General features: G+C 37.6%; 1 protein-coding gene across 2 annotated transcripts in view; it reads right to left on the bottom strand.

The window, feature by feature from the left end:
• The window catches only part of LOC143031962 (uncharacterized), a 41051-nt gene extending 40516 nt beyond the window's left edge, over nucleotides 1-535 (bottom strand). For both annotated transcript variants that reach the window (XR_012967053.1, XM_076196362.1), the window contains exon 1: nucleotides 397-535. The gene's annotated coding sequence lies outside the window, so the exon portion shown is untranslated. The remainder of the gene's footprint in view (nucleotides 1-396) is intronic.
• Nucleotides 536-15000: the final 14465 nt, after the last annotated feature.

The following is a 15000-nucleotide window of genomic DNA, read 5'->3' as shown; positions in this document are numbered from 1 at the left end:
TATATGGGTTTTAAAATACTTAATGATAAGAGAGAGAGTTAAGAATTGCAGCAGTGAGACCTGACCTGACCTGACCTAACCTAACCCCTTGGCCTTGGTAAATATAAAGCCTTTATATTTACCTTTAAAAGGTGTCCACTCATTTCAATTTTCTTAAACAGCTATTGACACCACTTTTAGTTTGCAGTACTTATATCTGGGGTTAAAAACACTCAGAATTATACGAGCTAACCGACTTTATAGGTAATTGCAGGTGCCAGACTGGCAAACATCTTGATAAATACCTGCACATTTACCCCTTGTTCAGAATGCTAATTACACTACCAAACGGTAAGTGAATGCCAAAAGTAAACACACAATCACTAGGCTACTTTACCACTACATGATTTCACTTACGAATTCAACAAAGGCACACTTGTTTAGCTTGTACAAAACACAGCCACGAAAACAAAGTTTTTCAAAATTCTAATAGATGAAAGAGTGCAACTTAAGGCTTAGCCAGTGTTGCCCTTTGTCCGTAGCTCCAATTTCCGTCTTCTCTCATCATCTACTGTGAAAGAAAACGTACTAGAGTCAAATTACAGGGGTGACTGATGTATCTGAGAAATGTCGATTTGCCCAGTGAAATGATTGAACATAAGAATAAAGATAGATAGATAGATAGATAGACTTTATTTGGCAATAAATCAATGTACATGAAGTGTAAATAATGACAAGAACACATAGTTCGAAATAATAAATGCAAATTGCCGAGGATAACACAAAAAGCATATACGCTTATTTCCATTGTGGTCCTCATCAGATTGTTATTCTACACTAAGTCACACGGACAACATACGTGGGGGTTAAGGGGACCAGAGACATTCATGAGTAATACCAGTCAGTACACATATGACACATAAACATTGTTATAGTTTTGCTAATATTACTAAAATGTTTGTACACATAGGAACATTGAGTCCAAAAATTTGAGCACCATCCAAAGGAACATTGCGTTAAGCAAAGGAACAACAAAATAATGTTAAACTGTAACAAAACAGTATGAGTGAGTACTATATCGGAGTAGTACCATTAATAATATACTGCATTTTTCTACAGCTGTATTAACATGTTTGAGTGAGTACTATATCAGAGTAGGACCATTAATGAGTACTATATCAGAGTAGGACCATTAATGATATAATACAATATTCTACATCTGTAACAACATGTAGTTATAGTGAATGCTACACTGCAGCTAGGGTCACCTATTAATTAAATATAATATTCAGCCTGAATCTCAGGACGGAGTGGGCAATTAGTATGAGCACTAGGGAGTAGTACATTATAACCTGAAGCACCAGAGGTAGGGTACAGGGGACCAGTACTCGAATGAGTAAAACAAGGAGAATGAGGAAAAAGGTCAGATCATAACTGTTCTCGGACTCTACCTGAGACATGTACCATATTATGACTGGCAAAACAAAGGTGGAAACCAAGTTGTAAACATCAATCATTGTTATACTGAACTAAACTTCTGAAGAACAAAAAAAAAAAAAGGGGGGGGAGGTCAGAACAGTTATGAGTGAACGCAGATATGGATGGTATTACTAATGGAATCAGGTATCCCTCACTAAGCTAGTAGTTAGTTAGTTAGTTAAGGTTTATTCAACAATATAAAATACAATTTAGACATACATATATACATTTTTTTTTTTTTTTTACAAAATTAGTTGTTGAAAAGGGAGAGCGAGAAGCAAAGCTTATGGGGAGTTGCTCTCCCTTTAAGGAAAAAAAATGTTTATTAATTTTTGTTACATGTTAGTATGATACGTACATACACATCTACACACAAATATACATATATACACACATACATACATACACACGAACAACAAATTACAAGAATTGACACAAAAGATCGAAAAAAACTTAGGTGGGGACAGCATCCACGAAATTAAGAAGTGGAAAGAAAATATTGAAAATAAAGAAATTGCTTTCAAAGAAATAGTCAAGCAGCAAATGCAAGATAATGCAAAAAGACACAATCATTCAAGTGATTAATGAAAAAGCAAATTGGGTCAGGGACACAGTAGATAGGAAGAAATGTATAGTGGTTTATGGGCTTAAAGAAAAACAAGGATTGGCGAGGTACATGAGAGAAAAAGAAGAAAAAGAGACAGCAGTAGAAATCCTTAATGAAATTCAGGGGGGAGACAGTGATTCAGGCACAGACCTAGAAGAGACTTACAGAATTGGTCGCTATACTAAGGATAGGAATCGACCTCTAAAGATAAAACTAAGGTCACAAGTGGTAGTAGAAGACATATTTGAAAAAGTAGGTAACTTGGCAAAGAGTGAAAAATACAATAAGATATGGATAAAAAGAGAAATGAGTACTGAGGAATTAGAAAAAGAAAGGGCACTAAGAGAAGAAGCAAAGGAAAAAAACTTGAAAAGATCGGAGACAGAATGCAAAGAATTCCAGTGGAGAGTAATAGACTTGAGATTAAGACAATGGCGCTTCAAAACGAAAAAAAACAAGGGAAGAAGAAACCAGGGAGAAGGAAGAAAATTAAAAGTGGCCTATACCAACATTGACGGACTAATTTCGGGACTGAACGAACTCAATGATTATCTGTTAGAAGCAAAACCAGACATAATGGGAATTGTAGAGACTAAACTAAGAGGTGAAATACCATCCACTGTTATCGGACAAGGTTTATACAACTACTGGATAAAAAACAGGGACGAGAAACGGGGAGGGGGAATCATGTTCTTGGCCAAGAAAGACCTAAAGGTGACAAAAATTGCAGAGGGCAAAGGTAATGTTGAATTGATCATGATAAAAGTCCAAGGCAAGAATATGAAAAGAAGAAAGTTTGTGGTGACTTATGTGCCTCCAAAAACAAGCGCTTGAAAAGAAATCCAACATACAAAAATGCTAGATGATACAAGAAAATCACTCAATGAGATACCAATGGGTAAGGGTAATCTGGTAATTATGGGGGACTTCAATTGCAAAGAAATTTGTTGGGACAGCATGACAGTGCAAGGAGATGACTCATGGGGCAATGTACTGCTAGATATGACCATGGAGTACACAATGACCCAATGGGTCCGTGAAAACACAAGGTACAGAAATAATGAAGAGCCATCGAAACTAGATCTAATATTTACAACAGAGCCTGAAATAGTGCATAAAGTCCAGTATGAGACACCAATTGGAAAGAGTGACCATGTACTCATCGAAACTATACTAAAGGAAGAAATAGACATAGAGAGGAACGAAAAGCATAGGAAAGGAAGACTGATGTACAACAAAACAGACTTTACAAAACTAAAGACATTCTTCCGGAATGCAAACTGGGAAATATTTTACAGGGAAGAAACAAAAGTGGAAGAGAAATGGAATATATTGATGGAAAACTACAATGAAGGTGTAAACAGGCATGTACCAAGACAAAAGCGAGAGAGAGAGTACATTAAATGTTGGTTCAACAAAAGATGCAGTGAGGCAAAAGACAGAAGGGACAAAGCTTGGAAAAAGTGGAGAAAAGACAAAACACAAAGCAAATGGCAAATTTATGTTAACTATAGAAATGACTATGTTAATGTGAGAAGAGAGGAAAAAAGGAACCATGAGAAGGAGATTATAGACAAATGCAAAGAGCAACCCAAACTATTCTATCGGTATGTGAATGGTAAACTTAAAAACAAACAGGAATTGGTGAAACTATGCCAAGGAAACATAGAATACACAGAAGATTTAGAGATGGCCGAAGTCATGATCAATCACTTTAAATCTGTTTTCACCAGAGAGAAAATACCAAATTGTGACATAGATAAAAACAAGAAATCTCCCCTCATGAATGAGTTTACAGCATCACTAAAGGAAATATCAGAACATCTATCAAGGCTGGATGTCAGAAAATCACATGGCCCGGACGGTATTGCAAATTGGATTCTAAAGGAGTGCAAAGAAGAACTAACAGACAAAATACACATCTTAATAAACAGCTCACTCAAAGAAGGAAAGATACCCGAGGACTGGAAAAACGCTAACATTGTACCAATACACAAAGGAGGAAACAAAGAAGAACCCACCAACTATAGGCCAGTATCACTAACAAGCACCATAGCCAAAATTTGTGAGAAAATAATCAAGAATAGATGGGTAAAACATCTGGAAGACAATGACATATTAAACCCAAGACAATTCGGATTCAGACAAGGAAGATCATGCTCCACAAACTTAATATGCTTTTACTCAAGACTAATAGACATAGTGCAAGAAAGAAATGGATGGGCTGATTGTGCATTCCTAGACTTGCAAAAAGCCTTTGACAAAGTACCACACAGAAAACTACTAAAAAAAACTGGAACACATAGGAGGAATACAAGGAAACCTACTAAAATGGATAGAGGACTTTCTGACTGGTAGAAAGATGAGAGTAGTGCTCAGAGAAAAATATTCAGATTGGAAAGAGGTGATCAGTGGAGTACCGCAAGGATCTGTGCTGGCACCAATAATGTTTGCTATCTATATGAATGACATGGATGAGGACGTGAACTGCTACATGAGCTTCTTTGCCGATGACGCCAAACTGCTAAGGAAAATAGAAACTGATGAGGACTGTGAAGCACTGCAAGAAGACCTGAATAGGGTATGGAACTGGAGTCAGAAATGGGAAGTGGACTTTAATACTAAGAAGTGTAGCATAATGGAGTTTGGAAAAAGCAAAAACAGAATATCAGGAAAATATACAATTGGAACCAAAGAAGTAAAGAAAGTAGGATCCGAAAAAGATTTGGGAGTAATTATCACGAACGACTTGTCCTATGATATACAGATTAACAAAATTGTCGGGGAGACTTACAACTTGCTAAGATCAATAAAAGTGGCGTTTACATACTTGGATGAAGACATGATAAAAAAAATATTGGTTACATTGATAAGGCCTAGATTAGAGTATGCAGCGACATTGTGGTCCCCCAGTACCAAAAATAATATAAAGAAAATAGAAAGAATCCAAAGAGCAGCTACAAAAATGGCACCTGCACTTGCAAACCTATCATACGAGGAGAGATTGGCTAAACTGGAGTTACCGACACTGGAGCAAAGAAGAGAGAGAGGTGACCTATTGACCATCTACAGAATCATGAGAGGCACAGAGGTACTCGATAGAGAGAACTTACTTAACTGGGACAAAAGAAACACAAGAGGACATGGAAAGAAAATAAAAAAAACATAGCTATAGAAGAGAACTGAAGAAAAACAGTTTTCCTCATAGAGTTTTAGACACTTGGAACAAACTGGATAATGAAATAGTATGCGCAAAAACCATTCATGAGTTTAAAAACAAACTAGACACTGCAAGATACATAGGCGGGACATCACGAGCATAGCTCCCCTTCCCGCAAAATACAACTAGGTAAATACAACTAGGTAAATACACATATATACACACACACACACAATGAGATGCGACACGACGTCCGCTAACTCACCTCTCGTAGGAATCGGGGTCATCTTGTGGGGGTCAGGTGAGAGATGAGAGGTCAGGTCGATTCTTGACGGGACGATAATTACTTAATGTGCAGGTCCGGGTCACCGTGACCTGCTGGAACAAGAAAAAAAAAAAAAAGAGCGGCAGACTTGGGTGGTACATGACAGTTTCTCCATGAATACAATCATGAAATGGACCTGAAATGTTCGATATACTAATACTTATAGATTAAAGACTTTTTTAAGTATCGTTTGAATGTTGATAAACATTTTGTCTTAGGTAATTCCTTTTCCAGTTTATTCAATGTGTTAACAACTATAATAGATAAGCATTGGCCTTTTTTGGTTGTTCTGTATTGAGTTTTAAAGAAGTCGTTTGTATGCCTAGTCGCATAGCGAGTTTCGTAAGTTGAGTAAAATTTCAATGTTTTGATTCATTTGTTTATTGTAGATTTGGTGCATAACAATGGCAGTTTTGTACTTTATTAAGACCATGAATTTCAGTAGATTTAGTTTTTTAAATAAATGATTTTTATGTTCTAAACGACCTACATTGCAGATTATACGCAGTGCCTTTTTTTGAGAGGTAATTATGCGTTGAAGATTAGTTTGATAAGTATTACCCCAAATTTCTGAACAATAGCTTAGGTATGATAGTAGTAGACTACAGTAAATTGTGGGTGTAGGACAGTTGGTCACCGGACAGTTGCTCATCGGATAATTGCTCACCGGACAGTTGCTCACCGGAGAAGTGACAAAGAGGACATTTGCTCACCAAAGGATTATTTCAATATAACAAAAAATCCTATATTATTGCTGTAATAAACTTCAATATAACTAAAAAATCCTGTATATTATGTTATTTTGGTTGTGTATTGTTTGTATGTTATTGCTATAATAAACTTCAATATAACTAAAATGATCCTTTGGTGAGCAAATGTCCTATTTGTCACTTCTCCGGTGAGCAACTGTCCGGTGAGCAATTATCCGGTGCGCAACTTTCCGGTGAGCAATTGTCCGGTGAGCAACTGTCCGTACGCGGTAAATGGTACGTAGGGTATTTTCATTGAGGATATTTCTCATTTTATGCATAATTCCTAAAGTTTTGGATATCTTATCTATCACGTGATTTATATGATATTTCCAATTAAGTTGATCGTCTAAATACACGCCTAGGAATTTACTGACGGACGCTTTTTCAATAATTTCGTTGTTTATTTTGATCGGCTTAGTGCTTTCATTATTTTTGTAGAAAAGCAGGTAGTTTTTGATACGTTTAAGGATAGTTTATTGGCTGTAGTAGTACACAAAATCAAGGCTGTTCTCTGTCCATAGCTGAGACATATAGTAACCCTTGACTTTTTTCTTGAAGGTAACCTTGCTATTTGACTTCTTAATGGACACAGGTAGTGAGCTCCATAATTGAGCACCTGTGAAGTTTTTTTTTTTTTTTTTTTTTTTTTTTTTTGTGAAGGGACCTGCATGAGGTACAATAAGAGACTCTTGACTGTTCCGGGTTCGGTTCTCAGTCGATAATGTAAAATTACAGAATTATGAACGACATTGTAAACCTGGTTTAGTTTCAGCTGCTGGACACGATATTTTACAGGTAACATTCCTACCTTGCTAAATTCTTCAATACCAATATGACTACGTTGAGGTAAATTTAGTATGAATCTAATTATCTTATTATGTGTAACCTGTAGCCGGGACTGTTTTTTTTTTTCTGCTCAGACTACTGTACCAAGAGCTACAAGCGTAACCAAAGTGATGTTGTAACAAGGCTGAGACCAGAAGCTTCTTTGTTTCCAGATCAAAATTTCTGGCTTTTCTGTACAAAATTTTGACTTTATGTGAACACTTGGATACAATCTTATCTGTTATGGCATTCCCTGAGAGGGACTGATCTAAGGGTATTCCAAGATAGGTTACCTCTTGTTTTGACTCCAAGACATTAAACCCACATCTGACCTGTACATCGCTGTGTTTCCTGAGGTTGGGTTTGGATGCGAAGACAATACTTTCCGTTTTACCGAGGTGTAAGGACAGCCTATCATCTATGAGCCAGTCCTGGACCGATGACAGTTCGACACTCAATTTCTCCTCTACTTCAGCTGGGTCCCTACCTGAGACAATTAGAGCAGAGTCGTCTGCAAATAGCAGTAACTTACAGTTCACTGCATCTGGCATGTCGTTAATATAGACCAGGAACAGTAGCGGTCCTAGAATTGAACCTTGTGGTACACCACAAGTTATCTCTCTGTCATTTAGCTGGCTTTGTTTACCTGTACTAGTTGTTTGCGACCTGTAAGGTAGGACTTGAACCAGCCAATATTCGCCACTCCTAATGCCTGATTTTTTTTTTAATAAAATATCATGGTCCACTGTATCAAATGCCTTTTGTAGATCCAACAAGACTAAACCCGTGTAATTACCTCTGTCGCATTCCTGTTTTATCAGATCTTAAAGGTATATTAAGCTAGTGTCTGTTGAGTAATTCGTTCTAAAACCTGATTGGATACCGTATAGTAGATTACGTTCCCTGAGGTAGGTATCTAGCTGATTGTATACGATACGTTCCAAAACCTTGGAAATAATACCTAGAATTGAAACAGGCATGTAGCTACCTGCCTCAGTTTTTGCGTTTTTCTTGTAAAGAGGTGTTACCCGAGCCCTTTTCATGTCGCTTGGGATAAATCCTGAACCAATAGACAATTTTATTATGTGGGTTATTGGGGGAGTAATCCTTAACAAACCTCGCAGGAATGTCATCTAACCCTGTAGCCTTATTGGCACTTATGCTAGCCAGTAATTTAAACACTTCTTTTTGAGTGGTCTCATGCAGTTTGAAACACTTTGAGGACTTGTCTTTATAGTACTCCTGAACGTATCCCAGCCCAAACTTCCCAGAACCTGTAGGGAGGGATTTAACTAGTTTTGTGGCAATGGTTGTGAAAAAGGTATTGAAGTGGTTGGCTATGGTGTTCCCCTCAGAGTTAAGCTCAACGTTTATCAAGAGTCCTATCCTGTTTACTTTGTTACTAGGCTTTGTGTGAACTTCTAGGGTCTTCAGTGTTTGCCAAAGCTTCCTTGGATCGTGTTTGTTCTGGTGCACCATCTTAGTACAATAATCAGCTTTGGCTTTATCCTTCCAATAATTCACCTGATTCCTATAGTGCAGAAGGCCATTATAGTCCTCCTGATTTCCACTTTTCCTAAATCTGGCAATAAATCTGTCTCTATCTCTAATTAAACCCAGTACTTCGTTAGTCATCCATGGCTCCGTCCTCTGTTTTATTCGTATCTCTTTGAGAGGCGCTACTCTGTCTATAATAGTTAGAAATGTGTACTTAAAAGTAGACCAAGCCTTATAAACATCGGTACAATTTAGAACTGGCGACCAGTCTGTCCTACCCAGTTCATCTACAAGATGTTCTCGTGAGTAATGCTTCATGGAACGAAGCTTCACTGTGTTGTGCTTGTTGAAAATCGTCTTCCTAGCTTTCCTAGTACAATATATGAGCTTGTGGTCACTAAGACCATAATCACAAGCACCAGCCTGTGTTATCTTGTTACGATCGGAGACCAGGATAAGATCTATGATGGACTTGGATGTGCCTGTTATTCTGGTGGGCTCGTCAATCAGTTGTGTCAGGCCATGAGATATTAGCAAGTTTCTCATTGCCTTAATAAGGTTATTATTTGTACTTGCCAGATTCGTATTAAAATCACCTAGGATGATAATTTCTTGGTCATGCATATTGACCCGATTGAACCATGTAGATTCTAATGCGCTAGAAGGACATCTGTTTCGGAGGTCTGTAACAGACCCCGCATAAGATGGGATGCGATTTAGGTAACAATATTTCTACCCACACAGTTTCGAGCCCATCGTTACTCATAAGGTCTATACGGGGGTTGAATGCTAAATCGTTATGTAAGTAAGTACAAACCCCTCCTCCGGTCCTCTTTCTATCATTACGCACAACACTATAACCCGGAATCGCAATTTCTGAGTCGGAGATGGTACTGTCTAGCCAAGTTTCGGTGACACCGATGACTGCTGCCCTGGTCCGCCGCGCAAGTAGACGGAATTCGTCTATCTTAGGTAGAAGGCTTCTGGCATTTAAGTGCACGAAAAGGAGGCCCCCGCTTGTTGAAGCAGTTGAAATCACCCCCGGGTGTTGACTGGGGGGAGGCACAGCGATCGGGGTTAAGAGGTGAAGGGTAGTTCATTGAGTGTACACCCGTTGCAAGTGAAGTGGAGAATGTCCTCATTCACCAAGGCAGCATTGTAGGTCTCGAGAGAAATTCCACAACACTTGATGTGAGTCCATTTCCCACATGATTTGCAGCTGATGGCTCTGCTATTGCGACGGACTCCTTTTAGACAGCTTACACATGGGTGTTGTGGGACTCTCGTTGCAGCTGGGCCAGGGCAGGGATGTATATCACCACAGAGAAGGAGGGCGTAGGACACCAGAAGCTTGGAAGTGTTGATTTTTCTCTTCGGTGTTATATGAGAACTTCCCCTTTGTTTGGCTTATCGAATCCGACACCGCTTTCTGACTTCTGTTGTTGTGGTAGGCGGGGGAAGGAACTGACACAGAGTATGGTGGTTAAGAGAGATCTTAGAGCTTCTGCCTCTCACCCCAATGTTAGAGAGGAGCGGAGGGTAACCAGAAATTCCCACTGCAACGTTTGAAGGTTGACCACTTGCAGCTACGTTAATCAGCAAGACCACACCCAGTATGGCTAAAAGTATACTGGTCATCCCTGGCGCCATGTCGTAAATTTTCACGTGTATACACTATTCACGGCACCGATTACATAAAAGAGACTGCAAGAGACCATAAGGCCTACACTAGGCAGCTCCGTATCCATCACCACCTGTCATCCCCATCCATAAATTTATCTAATCGTTTTTTTTTTTTTTTAAACAACTGATAGTTTCAGCGCTTACTACATGGTTACTAAGTTTATTCCATTCATCGAACGCCCTATTAGTAAACCAATTCTTGCCTATTTCCTTCTTAAATCTAAATTTGTCCAGTTTGTACCCATTACTGCGAGTCCTGCCATGTTGTTTTATCATGGTGACCTTATTTGCATCACCCTTGTTATAGCCTTTGATCCACTTGAACACTTCTATTAGATCACACCGCACTCTGCGTCTTTCCAGAGAGTGTAAGTTACACTCTGTCGACCGAGTGGGTGTCTGTCTGGCCGCTCACTAGTCCCGAGCGCCTCCCTCGGCCGTCTTCCACATCGGGTGGCACTCTTCGCCCGAGGACTCGAGTCGCCTGGGACAGGGCGAGAGGCTCTCACCGGACTTTCAATCATTTCCCGACCCCTACGATACATACACACATACATACAAACATACATATTCCGCCCTCCTTTGCCCCTCTCGTCACTTTCTCCCCCTTGTTGCCTTCAATCATCCACCTTTGTCAAGTTCTAGACTGTTAGTTCCACTTAGTATTGGTTCTTTTCATTGACAGGCTTCTACCTCTCACTTCAATATATCTTTCTGTCTAGGAGAATTAAATTCTTGGGCTTTCTCTATATTTCTTCGGTTAATTCTTATGCAGCGTGCTCCAAAAGATTCCCACGAGAGAACGTATGCAAGATCCTACGTGAGCTTTGTAGTGACGTAGTGATTTCTTTAGTCCAGTGATCTTTAATTTCATATTTAAGATCCTCCCAAAGGGCGTGATCTTACAATCCTGAACCAATTGAATCTTCTCCTCCTTCATTCTTTCACCAATCAGATTCGTTGTTACAAGTCTATATAATTTAATTAGATAATCTCGAATCTCTGTATATCCTACTTAGGTTACAAGGAATACCATGCCAGCAATTCATTCGAGCCCCCGGCCATTGTTTATAAATATAAATCTTATTACCTACACAAAGAGGAAAGCGAACTTATGCAACTCACTCGCTCGCTCGCTATACTGTTTAATAAATATGTAACCTTAAAATGAAACACCCGTGTTCTACCCCCACTTTCTACCTTTTCTACCAGCCTCTTACACACGCATACATGTATGCGCGCATACATACACACATACATATATACATTTGCAGAAAAAATAACTGGGAAACAAGAAACTTAGTCCGAACGTTTTCGTCTATTTAAGAAATTATCAAAGAATACGCATTTCCTGAAGATGTCTTAAACAGACGAAAACGTTCGGTCTAAGTTTCTTATTTTTCTTTGATTTTTTCTACAAATTAATTTCACGCGTTTTTGTGAATTAACGCTCATACATACATACGTACATACATACTTACAATACATACATAAATACATTCATACATACATGCATACATACGCATACACACATGCATGCATGCATACATACATACATATATACATACGTGCATACATACATTCATATATACATACACACGCATACACACATGCATACATACATACGCATACACACATGCATACGTACATACATACATGTATATGTACAGCTGCACAGAAAACTATCGTTAGTAAATCACGCTAATCATTTTGACACAAAACAACGAAACTATTTGAGACAAGTTGAAGTCTCCATCGGAAATAAGATTATTATGTCATAGTGAATCCATATGAACTCCGGAACTATTATTCGATTCATATTCATTCAGAAGGAATTCGAACAATTCGAACCCCAGAAATACCAACCCTTCGGTATCATAAGGTTATGTTCATTAGCGAATGTTTCGACACCCCTACTAACGATAGTTTTCTGTGTAGCTGTACATACATACATACATACATACATGCATACATACATACATACATACATACATACATACATACATACATACATACATACATATATATATATATATATATATATATATATATGTATGTATGTATATATATATATATATATATTTAGTATATATGCGTATACTTAGGCATGCAGGTTTTTCTCTCAGCCCTGCATGCTCGGCCGCCCTCTCACCGTTTGTCAGAACGTCACCCCCCCTCCCCTTTCCCCTCCTTTCCAAGATTGTCTGTTTCAAAAGGTGTATTTACCTAGTTGTATTTTACGGGAAGGGGAGCTATGCTCATGGTGTCCCGTCTTCATATCTCATTTTATCTAAACTTTTTAAATTAATGAATTGTTTTTGCATACACCACTTTTTCGTCCAGCTTGTTCCAGATGTCAATTACTCAACGGGGAAAGCTATTCTTTTTCATGTCTCTTCTATAACTTTCTTGATTTTCTTTCCCTGTCCTCTTGTATTTCTACTATTCCATTTTATTAGATCCTCTCTATCAATAGTTTCTATGCCTTTCATGATTCTATAAATAGTTATCAAGTCTCCTCTCTCTCTTTGCTCAAGTGTCTGTAGTTCAGGTTTTGTTTGTGTTCTAAATAATATGCAAATATCACTAGAAATCCTTTTATTTTTTCCAAATTAGTATATATACATTTACAATTTTACATGGACTATGTAATGAAGTTTTACAAATTAGATGCAAATTGAAAATATTTATGGATATATGAAACTTGAATAAAAGTAAAATATATATATATTTCTTTATTTATAATGAACTACTTAACAGTCCAAATTGAAGCTAATACAAAAAAAAAAAAAAAAAAGTTCCTTGCTACGTATTACGACTTAACGTTATTTACGTAACATACCTTTCCCTTACTTCTGACATCTTTAGCACCTCCCAACAACGTAGATTTCAGCAGCCAACAACAAGGTATTAATTCAAAGAAAAATGCAAAAGAAAGGCATGTTTCTGTGGACACATATGACATCACCATAGGCGATAATATTCTTACGCGTGCAATATTATCGCACGGCGTAACACTTTTCTAATCCTAAGATTAACTTGGGTCAGCACAGGTACTCCGGCCCAGGTGACAGGCCAGATAGGCTAAAACCTATAATTGCTTTCCTCATCCAGTAAACTTACTGTGGTCACAATTCACCCCCAGAAAACCCAAGATTCCCAACTGGGGTGAACTTCGCCCCCAATGAGAACCCCTGTAGTATGTATTTCTTTGCATAGGTTGCCTCTTAAAATACGTGTTCGCTGTATTGAACAAGTTAATAAGAAAATTGTGAGTTGTCATCGTGCTATTATATATATATATATATACATATATATATATATATATATATATATATATATATATGTATATATACACATGTATATATATATATATATATATGTATGTATATATATATATATATATATATATATATATATATATGTATGTATTATACATACATATATACATATATGTATATATATGTATATATATATATGTATATATACATATATATTAGGAGATGAGAGCAAAAGCGTTAGCAATGTTACGGTGATAAATAAAGTCAACATAGGTAGTGACCATAGAATGGTAGGATGCACAGCTAAATTCAACTTCAGAGCCGAGAGAAATAAACTAGTTTTAAAAAAGAAAATAAGCCTTGCAATGGTTAAGGATAATAAAAAGAAATTTCAGTTAGAAATTAAAAATAGATTCGAAGCTCTAAGAACTAACGAGGACAGCGTGGAAGATACCCATGTGAATTTAGTGAATATCATTAAGGAATCAGCAGAGAAAGTAGGAAGTACAAAAAACATTAGAGAAAACAAATACTCCAAAGCTACAAATGACCAAATTAAAAGAAGAAGTAACATGCAGATTAAAAGCAGTAGAGACGAAATAGAAAGAGTAGAACTAAACAAGCTCATCAACAAAAGCCAGAGATTAGAGAAAAGAAAGAGAAACATGGACGAAATAGAAGAAACTATTCGGAAAGGTAAAAGTATTAAAGTGACCGAGCGTAGACATGCTTTAGGAAGACAGCAGATGATATGTTTGAAAGATAGAAATGGAGAAATAATTAAATGTAGAGACAAAATGGTAAAAAGAGTAGAAGAATTTTACCAAGAGCTTTACTCGTCGAAGACCGTAGTTGAATCGGTAAATTCATGTGTAGACGTTAGTAGTGTACCAGAGATTACAAAGGAAGAAGTAGAATTTGCTCTAAAAACTATGAAAAGAGGAAAAGCACCTGGGGAAGATGGTATATCAATAGATCTATTGAAAGACGCTGGTAAATTAGTTCATATTAAATTAGCTGAGTTGTACACCCAGTGCTTACGTCAAGAGAGCGTTCCGGATGCGTGGTGCAATGCTATAGTGATTTTGCTTCATAAAAAGGAGACCAGAAGGACCTTAGTAACTATCGACCGATTAGCTTGCTATCAAACGTATATAAAGTATTCTCCAAGATCCTTACAAATAGACTAAGTCAAATTTTAGATGGAAACCAACCGAGAGAACAGGCAGGCTTTAGAAGCGGATATTCAACTCTAGACCATTTGCAGGCGATAAACCAACTAATCGAGAAAACGACAGAATATAATATACCTCTGTGTTTAGCTTTTGTAGATTACGAGAAGGCCTTTGATTCAGTAGAACAAATAGCAATACTAAACTCGCTACGCAAACAGGGTACAAACGAACAGATCG

Source organism: Oratosquilla oratoria, chromosome 12 (assembly GCF_046742065.1).
Source record: "Oratosquilla oratoria isolate Oo_2021 chromosome 12, ASM4674206v1, whole genome shotgun sequence".
NCBI classification, from domain to species: Eukaryota; Metazoa; Arthropoda; class Malacostraca; order Stomatopoda; family Squillidae; genus Oratosquilla; species Oratosquilla oratoria.
This window is presented reverse-complemented; position numbering and strand designations above follow the sequence as displayed.